Raw genomic sequence first — 5,813 nt, forward strand, 5'->3', positions numbered from 1 at the left:
CCATAATACCCAAGACTCAAGGAGAATTATGCATTTTCAATGTTAGGACAGGGTCACACAAGGAGCCACACATTTTGCAACAGAGGCAGCCTCCCTTACAAGTAAGCATAGAAAAGTGACCCGCTGATCTGGGGAGAGGAAAATTTGAACCCATGGTGGCGAACAGGGAGAAATTTGTTTTGAGTTTGATTTGAAATATGTAGATAGGCCAGTAGGCAGCAGTTGTATTGGGGCTTCCAGTGATTTTGTTTTACTGGGATGCTGGTAGACAGTGTTTGATAGAGGTCTAAAATGACTGGTAAGTGCTAGGTTGCTCTGTACTGCTGTTTGTATTTGCTGGGACTCATAAGCCTGCATTTTGGAGTTACAGACCCTCTTTCGGTTCCCTGAATCAGGCTGAGTTTATTTTTTTTTTTTTTGCCTTTCGGTTCCCGGCCTCAGTTCAGAGTAGGATCTGGGGGCCCTACCTGTTTTTTTGATTTCCCTATGCTATTCACCTCCCACGGGAACCAACCAGTTCTGGTCTATGTGTAGCAGTTAATGGGCTAAATTACCAGAAACCGGTCATTTTGGAAATCAATTCAACAGGGAGCTGGACTGTCGGCTCTGTGCCCTTGTTTTTAGTAAATATTAACTTACTAAATGTAACCACTCATTACTGTGGCTCTGGTAGCTTTTGGAGCCCAGAAGAGCTGGCCCAAGTGGATATCCCAAGAGTTGGTGAGTCGGCAATTGCACCTGTGGTTATCTTCAATTGGGAGGTCTGCCTTGTGCCACTTGTGTATTTGTTTGTTTTCTTACGCTAACACACAACACAAGTTACCCTTGCTGTTTCCCTTTACAACCAATTTTTGTCATTTGTCTCCAGCCAGGGAAACTAATTTTGATATGTAGTAGCCTTGCTAACTAAACTTTCATCTATATATTGTATGAAATTGCCTTTTTGTTGCGTCACCCTTGCTAAGTTTACAGCATAATTTCAGTTGTCTACAACATTGCAGAATTCATCTTTTGTAAGCTGAATACACTTTTGGTCATCACAGGTGTGCTCATGGCCACAGCCACGGTTGAATGTGTGCAATTCACCCAAGCGTTTCAAAACTCTTTTTTTTATCACTGTGACTGAGGAACAAATAGTCCGCTGCAGATCTCAGATGGCAGTTGGACTGCCAGATGCAGCTGAACCCCACCAATTTTAGGCCGCGTCTTGATTTCCCTGACTTGGCCATCCTGCACTAGGTACCTTTCATAGGAAGCTGTACTCATGGGGGGTCCATTGATGCCTGGCCCAGTTCACAAACCCATTTGGTTCATAAAATTGTTCCGAGGACAGTGGGAGTGGATGCAAAACCTTTTCTTAATTCTGTTTATACTGTGGTTATTCAATGAATGTACAAAATAATGTACAGTACAGAATGTAAGGGCTGTTCTTTAGGATGTGTGTTCACCACATAACTTCTGCAGGAGGTGAATGCCAAACAAACTAATTGCGGTTGACAAGTTGCTGCATGAAACCAGTTCTGTTCTGTGTGCAGCAGTTAATGGGCCAAGCAAACAGAGGCCAATCATTTCATTTTGGAAATGAATTCAACTTTGAGTGCATTTCCTGAAATGAAGTGAGCCAGAATTAGTTACTTTGAAACTGCACCTGGTTTGAATCACTTGCAAGTACACAACACCATGTGAAAGCACCCATAGAATGCGTGTGGGAAACTCGTTATGTCAAGTTGATCTTGGTCTTGTATTTTGAATGACTTAATTAGTGCTATTATGCTGTTATTATGCTGTTATTGCTCTTCACAGTATGCAACCCAAGGATTTGCTGCGCCTTGAGGGCCGGAATAGTTATGTCACATTGATACCTTGCAGTCAGCAGTGAATGTTAACCAACAAGCGTGACTAATTTGGCATCATGTCTGTGTCATGTCAAGATCTGAGTGTTATGAAAACCACACCCTTATGATTTATAATTACTCTCCCCTCCACTACAAACTGGAACAATACAGGCATGTGACGTGCAGCTTTACTCTTGAACAGTAGCTTTGCTCTCCTCCCTGGCTGGCTTTTTTTCCTGCTCTGCTCTCCATCACCTTTTGTCTCATCATTGTTAACTATACACACTTGCCTCAGTCCAACTACACACTTGTAGGCTAATGCTCTTCAGTCTGAATCAGTAATGGAGAGAAGATTGTGTGTTTTCACTCTTGATTCACATGTATTTAAATTAAGGGCTGGCACCTCACTTCGCAGGTTGCTGTCTTTTGAGTTTCAAAAGTGCCTTTGAGCAACTTCAGCCTTGGTGTTTTGATTTTTGCAGGCTATAGCTAGCTAGCTACAGTGTTGATGTGCAGTGAATCTCACGGTGGCTTCCACAGCACTCCAAAGCGTGTGAAATGTAGCTACTCTTCAGAATCTGCACAGTTTCTTTCATGAATACTTCCAAATATGTGTGCACACTTCATGCCTGCTTCCGAATCCTGCATGGTACGCTCTCTCACACTTAGTGTGGCACATTCACACACATGCACATTCTGCATCTGGTGAGAAAACAGGCTGCCATGGCCAACTGTAACATGTAGACTCTTGTTCAACTGGGACAAGAACAATTTTTTTGCAGCTCATACATATTTTTTCACATAAGGTTGTGAAAGTAAACATTGACATTTGGCCTTAAACTGTCTCAGAGACCTTAACACCAAAGTTAAGCATGAGCTGCAAGGTGATAGAATTGAGTGCGGACCACAGCTGTAACATTGTGAAATGAATCGTTTGAATGCTTAAAAATATCAAATAAGATGTTGATTAAAAAGCTATGTACTGCGTATCTCATTTTGTGGGCTGCTGCAGAGTATTGACCTGGGGGATCTCTGTGTTAAGCCATCTGTATGAAGCCAAGTATGAGAGAAACTTCTTTTAACTTTAAAGAGAAAAATGTGCAGCTGATTTGGAGCGGCAGGGTAGTGTGGGTTTTACAGAGTAGGCGTGGTCCTGTTCTCGTTTCGCCCAGAGCTCAGCCGGACAGAGCTCAGCTGTCAAATTCCCATCAGGGTGAATGAAAACTGAAGGCCTCCTAATGAAATAAGCCAAAAATGTTTGGGCTATGACACTTGTAAAATGTTAAACTGAGCTGTCAGTTGAGTGGTCATACTGTAGCTTTAGGAGAAGCAGGGGGTTCTGATTGTTGCTGTCATCAACCAATTATGTAACAAAAAATGTGGAAAGCTTCAAAGAGTCTTTAAATTGAGTGGTGAAGCAGTGATCAGATTAGACAAAGTCATTTATACCTGGGGCATAACCAACGGAAATGACTTGAAATTTAGTGGCCCCTTGTCTTTAACATGGCACCAAGCCCATTAGAGAGTTAATTAAAACATGTAGAAGTCATGGCAAGAAGGATAAGCTGATGAAACATTTTTAAGAGCACATAAGGGTTGTGTGAGGGTCTGTGTTTTGAATTATGTTGTATGAATGGAGCATGCAGTTCATAAATGGAGCATTTTCTGCTGTGACTCACTTTGAATTCTCAGTTGTGGTACACATTCTGTGGTCAGATTTGGACAGCAGAGTTTCACATGCCAAATTCAGACTATTGACCAATTTTGAAAGAAACGGAGATTTCACTATTGTGACACATGCTCCTTGCTCCTGGGTATGAATACCATCTAAACGGCAAGGTAAGGAACTGTGTGTTCAGTTTTAGATGGAGTGAAGTTGCCTGTCAGCCGTGTGAGGATATGATGTTCCTCAGGAGGTCAAAGACAGCAGACCCTGCCCACAGTTAATGCGGGACACTGGCTTCAAAGCAACTCAGTGCAGATGGGAGTCATTTAAATAATTTACAAAGAGGATATTTCTGCTGCGAAGCACTGTTTTATATTTATCTTTTTCTGGAAGGGGCAGATATGAAAATGTTTCTGAAAATATGAACTTTTTTTTTTGAAATCATGAGATGTTTGTGTGGCATTGTGAAAAGGGCATGCCGAGTTTGTTGAAAAGCGGCGCTAATTTGGAACATTTTGATCCTGTTGTGCGGTTCTTTTTGAGCAATAAATTATTTAAGTGGTGAAATGTACCTAGGCGGCATTGCAGTCATAGAGTTGTTCACTCTTGGTAAGGGAGGTGGACAGCAAGTGTGAATGTGTGTAAGTGTGTGGGCATGCAAGGAGGTGTGGGGGAATGTGCATGTGTGTATGTGTGCGTGTGTGTGTGTGTGTGTGTGTGTGTGTGTGTGTGTGTGTGTGTGTGCGTGCGTGCATGTATGCACGTGTTTGTCAGTAAAGAGTACGATTAATTAATGTCCAAAATGTCCATTGTAAAATATTAATAGACTAAGATAAGCTGTATATTTCAATTCATGAAAATTAACTTGTTACTGTAATATTTTTCAAGATATGTTACTGTTTGGTGAGGAAGAGGTGGGTGTTAGGTCATATTTCGTGGTGATTTGATTTTGTCTGAAGGAACTCCCTGTGATTTTGTTCTGTGGGCAGAATTTGCTCGGAAATGTTGACCTGGGACCAGTTTTGCTGTTTACTTTATAATGGCTAAGGTTAGAATTGTGGTTGGAAAATCTGGTCCTAGATCATGGGCAACTGCCTTGAGCGCTGTTATGCCATGCTGCATTTTTGCTACATGTAGACATTCCGTGCTGTGGGTCTTTTCTTGCAGACATTACTAAATTTCCCCATCTGCTCACTGCGCTACCGACACGTCTGCCTGTGGAACTCTTAGTTCATGATGCGTCTGCACATGATGTGGGTTGACGTATGGCCACATTTCTGCAGGGGATTAGCTTTAGCAACTCTTTCAGATGTTGATGCTTGCAGTAATGATATGTCACATGGTCTGGAAGGGTAGAGGCTAAGCGGGTGAGGGCTGTTCACCTCTGTTGGCGTTCAGAGGGATACACATGGTGACCTTGGTCAGTACACTTCAGGATGCCATAGGAAATGAATATTCAATTGCATTTTTATATTACTTTATCACATTTGTTACCTAGCAGTACTGAGAGTGAATGCTCACACTTGATTTGTTTTCACAGATTCTGACAATAACAATACATTTTCACCAATGGAAAGTGGATAGATCTTGAGAAATCTCCCTTACAAATTGTAGTCATCATAGGTGTAAAGACTGGGAGATCTGGATGACAACTTCCAAGGTATCAGAACCAGAGAACCAGTGTACTTTTATGATTCAGGAAGAATTTTGTGCAGACTGATCAGTTACTGTTTGTTGTGCATGAATGGAGCTGAAAACAACAGAGGAAACCAAACGTCATGGATTGATGAAGTGACTGAAGCTTACATGTTTTGCCTTCTCAGGAAATTCTTGGTTCACCCTTGCATTTGAGCTTGGAACCACTGCCTGTATGACAAAAGTGCAGATTGTGGTGGGTCACATTTTATATTACACGCAACTTCATAGTCCTTCATGAAGCGTACGTCACACCCTCATGAGCATTGCATTACTACTTTATGAAGTATTCATAAACAGCTGCTATGCTGCATGGTGGCTGATATGGAGTCATAGAGTGCTTTATATGCAAATAATGAAACCGTGCTTGTGACAATATGTTACATTACATTACATTGTAGGCATTTAACATACACTCTTTTCCAGAGCAACTTACATAGGTTATAGTTTTTTTTTGGTACAATGTTATCCATTTACACAGCTGGGTATTTTCTGAGGAAATTTTGGGTTAAATTTTGGGGCACTGCTGCTGTATCCTTGCCCAAGGATACAGCAGCAGTGCCCAAGTGGGGAATCAAACCAGCAACCTTTTTCTTATAAGCCCTTCTCCTTAACTG

Source organism: Megalops cyprinoides, chromosome 18 (assembly GCF_013368585.1).
Source record: "Megalops cyprinoides isolate fMegCyp1 chromosome 18, fMegCyp1.pri, whole genome shotgun sequence".
Lineage (NCBI taxonomy): Eukaryota > Metazoa > Chordata > Actinopteri > Elopiformes > Megalopidae > Megalops > Megalops cyprinoides.